This window comes from Heterodontus francisci, chromosome 22 (genome assembly GCF_036365525.1).
Source record: "Heterodontus francisci isolate sHetFra1 chromosome 22, sHetFra1.hap1, whole genome shotgun sequence".
In the NCBI taxonomy this organism is placed as follows: Eukaryota; Metazoa; Chordata; class Chondrichthyes; order Heterodontiformes; family Heterodontidae; genus Heterodontus; species Heterodontus francisci.
The window spans coordinates 42,369,577-42,382,852 of record NC_090392.1 but is presented as its reverse complement, the minus strand read 5'-3'; positions in this window follow the sequence as shown (position 1 = coordinate 42,382,852).

Here is a 13,276-nt window from a genome sequence, read left to right as displayed (position 1 = left end):
CGACTACATGTCGGGTCGGGTCTATATTCTGTGTCCAGCATTCGGGCTCGGGTCGGGTCGGGTCGGGTCGGGTCGGGTCGGGATGGACTGTACTGTTTAGCTTTGGCAGTCTTGGTGCCACTTGTCATGTCTGCTTCTGTGAAAACCCCAATATAAATACATATTATGTATTAAAGCATAAGTGTGACATTTTAAACCAAACTTTTCACTGTTATGATTTTTTAAAACATTTTAAAATATGGGAACACATTTTATTTTTCCAGACTGCTTTTAAGTCTGGAAATTTTTATGAATTGCATTTCTAAGGCAATAGTATGTAAAATGGCTTTCGAGTATGAAATTCAATAAAACAAATTAGAGGCTGCCTTCTCTGCCCAAAGGAAACCCAGGAGTAGATTTTAAGGTCCATTCATATTTCAGTTATAGTGGCTGCCAAAATGGTATGAAATTTACTGGATAATTGAGTAACAGTCATGTGAGTTAAAATAAGCCTCTAAAGGAATACTAATGTCTCATTTTATACATAATACACGCTTAAAATATAATTTTAGACTTGGAAAAATAGCTGTAGTGCCCTGCCCAGACCGCCCTGGTTGTAAGCATGTTGATGATTTGTCTTAACTTAAAAAAAACAAAAATTTTCAAGAATTAGATCTACCTGGTTATTGAAAGAGGACCAAAAAAAAGTCTACCACAGAATTCCATGATGGGATTGTTTATGTAGAAAGTCATGTTGTAGCTGTTGTGTGGTGTATATCTGGAAAGCTGCCACATTATGATTGAAAATGAGTGCTATTGACCACTTCAATGGATCTTGTGGACAAAATCCACTAGGAATTATGAGATAAGACAAAACACAGGATCCAACTTGCTTAATTCTCATTACTGAGTGGGTAAGAGACTAACTTATACTCAAATTATCTTAGTTTTGATAATCCAGTGTTTCAAATGCTAATATTAAACATGAAAATGCATAGAATCAATATTTATTGCATCTAGTCTAGACATTAATTGGTATTGAGCACACTTTTTTTTCCATATATATGGGGGTGGGCGGGGGTTTGAGTCATCACCACTGGCCATCCAAGTATAAATTCTAAATCTTCCACAGTAATGAATTAAAACACCCTAGCATATTAATCTGCCATTAAAGTCTATATTAGTCAACCTAATAGCTTGTGTTCCTTGAATGAAGTATTCCTCTGATCCCAAAGGGCTGGTGTTCTGTTCCATGGGAGTGAATAGAGGGTTGGTCATCTCTAGAAACTTCGGTTCATGTCAAAACCATTTTGAAGACATTAAACAGTGTAGCATTATTAATGCAATATTTTCCCATCAAATGTAGATAATTTCAAACAAGCTGTAATGGCTGTGGAAGTAATGTTGATTGATTTTCAACAGCAAGCCTTTGCCCCATTTGATTGTTTCACAGTAGCAGACAAGTAACAATGCAGAGAGAAAACCATCTATGAGCATAACGGGAAAAAAGTATATCAAACCACGTACGCTTAGGAGTAGACAGGATGTTAGGTGGTTCATTTCCCAGAGAATGTAGAGCCTCTGGAATACATTGTCAGCTGGTGTGGTGGGTGCTGACTTTCTCAACGGCTTCAAGAGGGAGCTCGATCAGTTCCTGACTGTGGGAAAGATTGAGTCATGTAGAAGGTAAGTTTCTTTATAGATAACATGTAATCTTCTGGACAGGTTTTCGACTGCCAGGGCAGCAGAGCTTTGGAGAGGAAATTTACTTAGGTTTTTTTCCCCACATTGGCCCAGGGTTTTTATGTTTTTTGCCACTCCTAGTAGATTTAGATGTGAGTTAGGGAGAGGGAAGAAATGTTTAGCCATGATGGTCCAGCTATCTTGGTGTGGAGCAGTCTTGATGGGCCAGCTAGTCTTCCTGCGTCATTTCCATTAGTTTGTAAGCTAAAATTTCTCTCTATGTCTACTCAAATTGTACATGGACCTGAACGCAACAAATGCTACAAGTACCTCCTTCCTCAATATTGTAGACGAAGAAGTAAGTAGCAGAGGATCTAAAACAGACAAAAGTTGGTTATGCTCTCTGACAGCACCATGTCTGGGTTCCTGAACTGTCTGTTAATGTAAGAGTAATGTGGGTGGCTCATTCTCACACTTGTTGACTTACCTTGTCTACCTTAGGCACCCTAGCAGAGTTTGGGAACTCTCTTGACACAGTACTACTGATGTAGATTTCCCAATTGCACGATTAATTGCCATTCTCATTAGCTGCTGGTATTGTTTTCTTTTTAACGTACAATTTTTTTTCTGTTTCAATAATAGGTTTGATATTTTCGGGTCAGTCAGGCATGAAAAGAAATTAAAGGACTCGGGCCCGGGTTCGGGTTGGCTGTTGTCGGGTCGGGCCCAGGTCGGGTTTTAATTTTATACCCGAGCCAGGCTTTAGATTGTGGTGCTGTACGTCAGCACAAAGTCATGGAGAGGAACCAGCCCAAAGTCAGGAAGAGCCACACATAGAAAAAGATAAAGTCTCTTTAAAACAGTGAGAACCTGATTTTAAAATTGCCAAACAGGAGGTCAAAATAAGAAGTAGGTTAGTCCAGGATCATGCTGTCCAAGCTTGCTGCAGATTGCTCCAAAATCACCATCCAAAGCCCGTTCTGACCTAGCCCAAAAAGAAGCTGGAGTTGCCATTGTAGAGCCTCTTCCCGGGCTGACTGCTTTGTGAGTGGGGCCTAACAAAATTGCACGTATCATGCAACAGTGCCACATCCTGCAAGTGGAACTGCAGCCAGCTCTCTGTCTGCCTGTATAGCAGGAGAGCAGGAGACAGCGCGACACCCTCCAAGACTGTTCACAAGTGGAACAGCAGGCTGTTATTTCTGTTTGCCTGTACAGCAGCAGATTTCTTTCATAGAAACAGAGAAACAGAAAATAGGAGCAGGAGTAGGCTATTCGGCCTTTTGAGCCTCCTCCGCCATTCATTATGATCATGGCTGATCATCCAACTCAGCAACCTGTTCCGGCTTTCGCCCCATACCCTTTGATCCCTTTAGACCCAAGAGCTATATCTAACTCTTTCTTGAAAACATACAATGTTTTGGCCTCAACTGCTTTCTGTCATATCCTTAGACAATGACCCCTGGTTTTGGACTCCTCCACCATCGGGAACATCCTTCCTGCATCTACCCTGTTAAGTCCTGTTAGAATTTTATGGGTTTCTATGAGATCCCCCCTCACGCTTCTGAACTCCAGTAAATATAATTCTAACCGACTGAATCTCTCCTCATACGTCAGTCCCGCCCTCCCAGGAATCAGTCTGGGAAACCTTCGCTGCACTCCCTCTATAGCAAGAACATCCTTTCTCAGATAAGGAGACTAAAACTTCAAGAGCAACGGCAGTGAGTCATTATAAAAATGCCAGCACAGTTCCCTACCATCAACTGGAAAGCATCTGACCAGCTATCAGAATTTCAGCTGCTCAAACAAAGAGTTGAGCTATTTTTCGACACTTAGCAGTGCGGATCCACAGAAGCAGGCAGTGAAAATACACATTGTCATTGGCAATGAAGGCTTAAATCATCTGAACACTTAAGAAGAGGAGCAGAAGGATCCCACGAAAATCTGGTTCACATTAGAGGATCGACTTCATGTCAGACTCAGTTTTCGGGTCCACTGACTCAAATTCATGTCCTTTCGACAGCAGCCGACTGAATGCATCGACCAGTTTGTCAGTCGATGTGCAGCTAAGGGCCACGAGTGTGACTTCACAGAGACTGAGATGGCAAATCATCTAGCTCGTGATTGCATCCACAAGAATAGAGGGATCTTTTAGAGAAGCCCAAGGGGTGTACAGTGGATGCCTTGCTCAAAGATGGTTGAAAATTTGAGTCCATCATTGCAGGCCAATAGAGTTTAAAAGCACTATGCTCTGTGAATACCATTGCTGCATTGAGTAAGGGTTCCAAGTACAGGAAACCATGTAAAAGGTGAGGCTCTTACATACACCTAAGGGTTTTTTATTTATTTATTTATTTAGAGATACAGCACTGAAACAGGCCCTTCAGCCCACCGAGTCTGTGCTGACCATCAAACACCCATTTATAATAATCCTACACTAATCCCATATTCCTACCACATCCCCACCTGTCCCTATACTCTCCTACCACCTACCTATACTAGGGGCAATTTATAATGGCCAATTTACCTATCAACCTGCAAGTCTTTTGGCTGTGGGAGGAAACCGGAGTACCTGGTGAAAACCCACGCGGTCACAGGGAGAACTTGCAAACTCCACACAGGCAGTACCCAGAATTGAACCCGGGTCCCTGGAGCTGTGAGGCTGCAGTGCTAACCACTGCGCCACTGTGCCACCCCTGTGGGGGTGCCCAGCATTTAATGACATCTGCAAAGCATGTGGTGTCAGGGGTCACGGGAAACATCAGTGTCGGAAAGCCAAAACAGACGCTGCTGGTAAGAGTCCTGACCACAGTCAGACAGACCGTAAGAAGGCCTCATGTGCTGACAAGCTTAGCGGTAGTACTTCACATTCACAAGGTTGCAGTTGACGTCAACAAAAGTGGTGATGATGGTGAGAGTCCAAGTTCAAGTGGCCGAGAGGAACAATCTTTTCACATTGTCAATGTCACCGAACACCACGATTCGATCACTTCACTGGAGGCATTTGTATCTATTCGTGCTCTATGTCCGAAAAAGGAGGGCACACATATGCTCTGGGCAAAGACGGACACAGGTGCCAGAATGAATATTTTACCTTTACACATCTTAAAAGACATGTATCCAGGTAAATGGCAAGCAATAGTGACACCAACAAATGCCCGACTAACCATATACAATGAGTCCCCGATCCCGTGTTTAGGATCCATCAAGATTAAATGTCAATACAATGATTCGGATTCGAAATCCCAACTTTTTTACGTAGTCCAAATAGCTGGACCTGCTATTGCTGGACTAAAGACGTGCAAGGATTTGAGCCTGGTAATGATGCATGGCATTGGGCAGTGCCAGACACCACCTCCTTCCAGGCCTCAGACACTGACACGGGAAGGCCCTGCAGCAAGTGAGTGCAAGGAAGGCCACAGTCTCAGAATGATCTTTAAATTTTGCCCATACTGTGGCCAGAAGATAGAAGCTGTTTTCAACTTTTTCCCATCTTGTGACTTCAAGATACCTAAAGAAGAGGCTCAGGAAGGAGTACGGCCTGTTACTGCCCAGTCTACAGCATCTCCAGCTGAGACTGTGCCCAGGACAGGGGGACCCAAAACAAAGCACTCCATTGTGAAAATAATCTATCCTGAAGTTAGGGACATTCTTCTGCAGCAGCAGGAGAAGATGAAAGAGGTGCACAATAGTCATGCTGGGAGTGAGCTTCCCAAATTAGTGATAGGACAGCAGGTCATGATACAGAATCCTGTAACTGGTACATGGAGTACTGCACAAGTCTCCAGGATTCAACTGGAACCACATTCATATGAGGTTACAACTTCTACTGGTGCTACATTGCGTAGGAATAGAGGCCAAATCATAACTGTCCATGATCCCAGATCCATGAACGACTCGACTACAAATCGGACGAGATTGAAGATGACACCCCAGGCAGAGTCTACGCATTCCACTTCCATAGAGTCGAGTCCACACATATCTGCTCCAGATTCCAAGAACTGTTATCCTGTTTCTAAATCAGATTGTTTAATCAAACCACTCTTACGTTACCGTAACTAATGTACTCGCATGTTTCTATTACTGTTTTGTACCATGTATTTTACCTCCTATTACTGTTGTTGAATTGTCTATAGTTAATATTACTGTTGTTGAATTGTATATAGTTAACCTTTACCTATTTGAGGGGGATATGTTTCTCTTTGGGGAAAAGGGGATGTTGTGTGTGTACCCCTTTAAGAAGTGTGGCTATGTTATCTAGCCAGCAGTGTAAGAGCTGTGATCTAACACACCATGTGACTTCTGGGTTGGGAGCAGTCTTAAGTATCTGTACAGTGAAGACCTTTCTGTACATGCAGAACCATCCTTAAAGAATGAGTTCATGTTACTGTGTTACTGATCCCATCTTGAGTGGTTGGTGCTTTGTGTATAGTAGCAGCTAACGCAACATGTAACATGGTCTACTTCATTCCCTTAAAATCCAGCCCCAGACTTGAGATTATACCTATCCCAAAAGATTGAACAGGCTGGGGCTCTTTTCTCTAGAAAAGGGAAGTCTGTGGAGTGACCCGATAGAGGTCATCAGGATTATGAAAGGGTTTGATAGGATAAATGTAGAGAAGATAATTCCACTTGCAGGTGAGACCAGAACTAGCGGCCATGAATATAACATATTCACTAATACATCCATTAGGGAATTCAGGAGAAATGTCTTTATCCAGACAGTGGTAACAATGTGGAATTTGCCAAGGAGGGAGTAGTTGAGTTGAATATCTCGTGCCTATTAAAGACATATCACATTCTTACTTTTACGATACAAACTTTATTCAATGTCGACTCTTTGAAATTGACTTTTCCTTTTTAAAAGTGGGCAAGATACTGCAAGATGGCCACAGAAGGTCAGATGACCTTGCCTGTGTATTCAAACACTGCCTGACCGTCTCGAAAGGACAAAAGGATACATTCAAGACTAACAGGTGTCCTGAAACCATCAAGAGACATTCCTGAATTGAATGGTTTTCTTCTGAGGCAAAGAAGGTGTGAAGTTGCCACATCTTAACAGAATAATACTCATCCAAACATAAATAAATAACCATGAATTCCACATTCTGGTCTATTGTGTGGTCACACCGGGGGAGAAGGTGATGTCCAAATAACAGAACTGCTGATATGATGAATTGTAACCTTAAAAGGTAACCCTCTGGAGAGAGAAGGAAAGATCACAGCAACACAAGAAGGGCTGAGGAAAGACCCAGCCTAAACAAAAAGAAGCCCTGTTGCTAATTCTACACTTCAACTTGGTGCAACAGAGAACTAAAAGTGACCACCACCTCAAGTCTAAAATCTCAGCCACCAGAGAAATCTACAACACCTCAACAAGTTCAGGACTGCAAATACCCAGGCCTGCACCTTTAAAAGAAACTACTTCTGAGAAGGTTCAACAGGTTTACAGTAAACTACAAACACCTAGCACACCTTGAACTCTTACCTTTACCTTCTATCTATCTTCTCTATAAGTGCATGTGAGAGAATGCATGCGTGGTGTTGCAAACATTTTGGGGAATGAATATTGTTCAATAAATAGTTAATCTTCTGTTTTAAACCTACAAGAAAACCTTTCTTGTGCCTGTTTATTTGACCCTAAAACACTCAGGGGCTAATTCACCATTTTAAACGAAACACAATTGTGGTCAGTTGGGAGCTGAACAGTGGGAACTACCCACATCCCTGACCACTTGCCCATAACAAATAGCATTGGTACATTTAAGGGAAAGTTAGATAAACAAATAAGGAAGAAAGGAACAGAAGTTTATGTTGATAGGGTTAGATGAAGTAAAGTGGGTGAGGCTCATGTAGATCATAAACAGCAGGATAGACTTGTTGGGCTGAATGGCCTGTTTTTGTGCTGTATATACTTTGTATTACAGTTGGTGAATCAGAGTGTTATTGAATTATTGACTCATTGATTAAAAACAATAACAATTTATATTTATACAGCATATTTAACACAGTAAAACACCCCAAGAGAGGAGAGAGAGGCAGAGAGGCAGTGACGTTTAAAGAGGAAATTCCAGAGCTTGGGGCCCAGGCAGCTGAAGGCACGGCCACCAATGGTGAAGTAATTAAAATTAGGAATGCTCAAGAGGCCAGAATTGGAGAAGAGATCTTGGAGGGTGTAGGACTGGAGGAGGTTACAGAGATATGGAGGGACAAGACTTGAAAATGCAGATGAGAATTTTAAAATCGAGACGTTGCTGGACCGGGAGCCAAGGAATCAGGACCAGGATCAGCGAGCACAGCGGGTGATGGGTGAACAGCATTTTGTGTTAGTAAGGACACAAACTGCAGAATTTTGAATGGCCGAAAGTTTACTAAGGGTAGAATGCAGGAGGTTGGCCAGGAGTGCATTGGAATAATCAAGTCTGGAGGTAACAAAGGCATGAATGAGGGTTTCAGCAGCAGATGAGATGAGGCAGGGGCAGAAATGGACAAAGTTACGGAGGTAGAAATAGGCAGTCTTAGTGATGGTGCGGATATATGGGCGCAAGCTCATCTCGGGCTCAAATATGACACCAAGGCTGTGAATAGTCTGGTTCAGCTTCAGACAGTTGCCAGGGAGAGGGATGGGGTTGGTCGCTCGGGAACAGAGTTTCTGCCAGGAACCAAAGGCTTCAGTCTGCACGATGTTTAATTGGAGGAAACTTCTGCATATCCAGTATTGGATGTTGGATAAGCAGTGTAACAATCTACAGACTGTGGACTGTCGAGGGAGGTGCTGGTGAGGTACATCTGGAACCTGATGTGTTTTCAGATAGATCCTGGGGGACACCAGAGCTAATGGTGCAGGAGCAGGAAGAGAAGGATTTGCAGTTGGTTCTCTAGGTAGGGCTGGATAGATAAGAATGGAACCAGGTGAGAGCATCCACTAAGCTGGACGACGGTGGAGAGGTGTTGAAGGAGGATGATGTGGTCAACCGTGTCAAAGGCTAGAGACAGGTCGAGAAGGAGAAGGAGGGATAGTTTACCATTGTCCCAGTCACATGGGATGTAATGTGTGATTTTGATGAGAGCTGTTTCAGTACTGTGACAGGGCATGAAACCTGATTAGAGTGATTCCAACATGGAGTTCCGGGAAAGATGAGTGCGGATCTGAGAGGCGACATCACGTTCAAGGACTTTGGAGAGGAGAGGGAGGTTGGAGATGGAGCAGTAGTTTGCAAGGACAGAGGGATCAAGGGTGGGTTTTTGAACGTGGGGTGATGACGGCAGATTTGAAAGAGAGACGGACAACACCTGAAGAGAGATAACCATGAACAATATCGACTCCCATGGGAGCCAGGAAGGGAAGTTGGCTGGTCAGTAGATTAGTGGGAATAGGGTTGAGGGAGCAGGACGAGGGTGTCACGGACAAGTAGAGCTTGGAGAGGGCATGAGGGGAGAGAAACTAGAGAAAGATGCGAGTTCAGGGTTAGCGCAGTGGGGAAACCTTAGGACTAGGCCATCAAAGGAGGTAGTGAGGGTTTTGAGTAGATCGCTAAGTGCAGAAATGTTAAGGTCAACAGAGCACCAAATGCTTGATAGTTGGGATTTTGAAAGTGTAATTGTAAGTGAATTGGGAGTAAGTCTTTTCCAGTTACGGACGCAGAATGTTGCTTGTTATTATATTACTGACTGCTTCAGATGAGATACATTCAGAAAATTAGCGCAATTGTCTGATTTGAAACAAACAATCTGACAGTGGTGTCACACACCTGTTACTGTGAGCAGGGAAAGAAGTCCTGCACAATTGGACTGAATGGGAATAGTGCCTGTGGTAATACCACCACCTATTGACAAACAGTAGAATTCATCTTTATCATAGCAACTAACCAGGAGCTCTGTTACACCAGGAGTTAAGACATCTAAAGGATTCACTTATATTAGGGTTCGGTTATATTGGGGTTTCATACATGGGGGTTAGTTATATTAGAGGCATTAGTTGTTCTGTTATCATAGAATCATAGAATAGTACAGCACAGAAAGAGGCCATTCAGCCCATTGAACCTGTGCTGGATCTTTCGCAGAGCAATCCAGTTAGTTACTCCCCCTGCTCTTTCTCTATATCTCAGCAGTTTCAACTTACTCAAGCCATGAGATTTCCCTGGCAGATAAGATAAAGGAGAATCCTAAAAGATTCCATAAGTATATTAAGAGTAAAAGGGTAGCTAGGGAGCGAGTAGGTCCCCTTACGGATCAGTGTGGTAATCTATGTGTGGAGCCACGGGAAATGGGCGAGGTCTTAAAAGGTCTCGTCTGTATTTACCATGGAGAAGGTCATAGAAGCTAATGAGTTCAAGGGAGGGAACACCGATATCCTGGAGCATATCAACATGACAAAGGAGGAGGTGTTGGATGTTTTGAAGTGCATTAAGGTGGGTAAATCCCCAGGGCCTTACCAGGTGCATTCTAAGATGCAATGGGAAGCAAGGGAGGAGATTGCTGAGGCCCTGGCAAAGATTTTTGTATCATTGTTAGCCACGGGTGAGGTACTGGAAGACTGGAGGATAGCTAATGTTGTGCCTTTATTTAAGAAGGTCAGCAGGGATAAGCCAGGGAACTACAGGCCAGCAAGCCTTACATCAGTGGTGGGAAAGTTACTGGAAGGGATTCTGAAAGACAGGATTTATATGCATTTGAACAAAGAACAGTACAGCAAAGGAACAGGCCATTCAGCCCTCCAAGCCTGCACCGATCTTGATGCCTGTCTAAACTAAAACCTTCTGCACTTCCGGGGACCGTATCCCTCTATTCCCATCCTATTTATCTATTTGTCAAGATGCCTGATAATGTCGCTATCGTACCTGCTTCCACCACCTCCCCCGGCAGCAAGTTCCAGGCACTCACCACCCTCTGTGTAAAGAACTTGCCTCACACATCCCCTCTAAACTTTGCCCCTTGCACCTTAAACCTATGTCCCCTAGTAACTGACTCTTCCACCCTGGGAAAAAGCTTCTGACTATCCACTCTGTCCATGCCACTCATAACTTTGTAAACCTCTATCATGTCGCCCCTCCACCTCCGTCGTTCCAGTGAAAACAATCCGAGTTTATCCAACCTCTCCTCATAGCTAATGCCCTCCAGACCAGGCAACATCCTGGTAAACCTCTTCTGTACCCTCCCCAAAGCCTCCACGTCCTTCTGGTAGTGTGGCTCCCAGAATTGCACGCAAAGTTCTAAGTGTGGCCTAACTAAGGTTCTATACAGCTGCAGCATGACTTGCCTATTTTTATACTCTATGCCCCGACCAATGAAGACAAGCATGCCGTATGCCTTCTTGACTACCTTATCCACCTGCGTTGCCACTTTCAGTGACCTGTGGACCTGCACGCCCAGATCTCTCTGCCTGTCAATACTCCTAAGGGTTCTGCCATTTACTGTATACTTCCCACCTGTATTAGACCTTCCAAAATGCCTTACCTCACATTTGTCCGGAGTAAACTCCATCTGCCATTTCTCCGCCCAAGTCTCCAACCGATCTATATCCTGCTGTATCCTCTGACAATCCTCATCACTATCCACAACTCCACCAACCTTTGTGTCGTCCGCAAACTTACTAATCAGACCAACTACATTTTCCTCCAAATCATTTATATATAATACAAACAGCAAAGGTCCTGGCACTGAGCCCTGCGGAACACCACTAGTCACATCCCTCCATTCAGAAAAGCACCCTTCCACTGCTACCCTCTGTCTTCTATGACCGAGCCAGTTCTGTATCCATCTTGCCAGCTCACCTCTGAGCCCGTGTGACTTCACCTTTTGTACCAGTCTGCCATGAGGGACCTTGTCAAAGGCTTTACTGAAGCCCAAATAGACAACATCCACTGCCCTTCCTTCATCAATCATCTTCATCACTTCCTCAAAAAACTCAATCAAGTTAGTGAGACACGACCTCCCCTTCACAAAACCATGCTGCCTCTCGCTAATAAGTTTCCAAATGGGAGTAAGTCCTGTCTCAAAGAATCCTCTTTAATAATTTCCCTACCACTGCGTAAGGCTCACCGGCCTATAATTTCCTGGATTATCCCTGCTACCCTTCTTAAACAAAGGAACAACATTGGCTATTCTCCAGTCCTCTGTGACCTCACCTGTAGCCAATGAGGATACAAAGATTTCTGTCATGGCCCCAGTAATTTCTTCCCTTGCCTCCCTCAGTATTCTGGGGTAGAAGCCATCAGGCCCTGGGGACTTATCTACCTTAATGCTTTGCAAGACACCCAGCACCTCGTCCTTTTTGATAACGACATGACCCAGACTATCTACACTCCCTTCCCTAGACTCATCATCCACCAAGTCCTTCTCCTTGGTGAATACTGATGCAAAGTACTCATTTAGTACCTCACCCATTTCCTCTGGCTCCATACATAGATTCCCTCCTCTGTCCTTGAGTGGACCAACCCTTTCCCTGGTTACCCTCTTGCTCTTTATATACGTATAAAAAGCCTTGGGATTCTCCTTAATCCTGTTTGCCAATGACTTTTCATGACCCCTTTTAACCCTCCTGACTCCTTGCTTAAGTTCCTTCCTACTTTCTTTATATTCCTCAAGGGCTTCGTCTGTTCCCAGCCTTCTAGCCCATACAAATGCTTCCTTTTTCTTTTTGACTAGGCTCACAATATCCCGCGTTATCCAAGGTTCCCGAAACTTGCCAAACTTATCCTTCTTCCTCACAGGAACATGCTGGTCCTGGATTCTAATCAACTGACGTTTGAAAGACTCCCACATGTCAGATGTTGATTTACCCTCAAACAGCCGCCCCCAATCTAAATTCTTCAGCTCGTGCCTAATATTGTTATAATTAGCCTTCCCTCAATTTAGCACCTTCACCCGAGGACTACTCTTATCCTTATCCACAAGTACCTTAAAACATATGGAATTATGGTCACTGTTCCCGAAATGCTCCGCTACTGAGACTTCGACCACTTGGCTGGGCTCATTCCCCAACACAAGGTCCACTACGGCCCCATCCCTAGTTGGACTATCTGCATATTGTTTCAAGAAGCTCTCCTGGATGCTCCTTACAAATTCTGCCCCATCCAAGCCCCTAGCACTAAGTGAGTCCCAGTCAATATAGGGAAAGTTAAAATCACCCACTACTACAACCCTGTTACCTTTACATCTTTCCAAAATCTGTCTAAATATCTGCTCCTCTACCTCCCGCTGGCTGTTGTGAGGCCTGTAGTAAACCTCCAACATCGTGACTGCACCCTTCCTATTCCTGAGCTCCACCCATATTGCCTCGCTGCATGACCCCTCCAAGGTGTCCTCCCTCAGTGCAGCTGTGATATTCTCCTTAACCAGTAATGCAACTCCCACACCCCTTTTACATTCCCCTCTATCCCGCCTGAAGCTTCTAAATCCTGGAACATTTAGCTGCCAATCCTGTCCTTCCCTCAACCAAGTCTTTGTCATAGCAACAACATCATAGTTCCAAGTACTAATCCAAGCTCTAAGTTCATCTGGAAAGGCAAGGTCTGATTAGGGATAGTCAGCATGGCTTTGTGCATGGGAAATCATGTCTCACGAATTTGATTGAGTTTTTTGAGGAGATGACCAAGAGGATTAACGAGGGCAA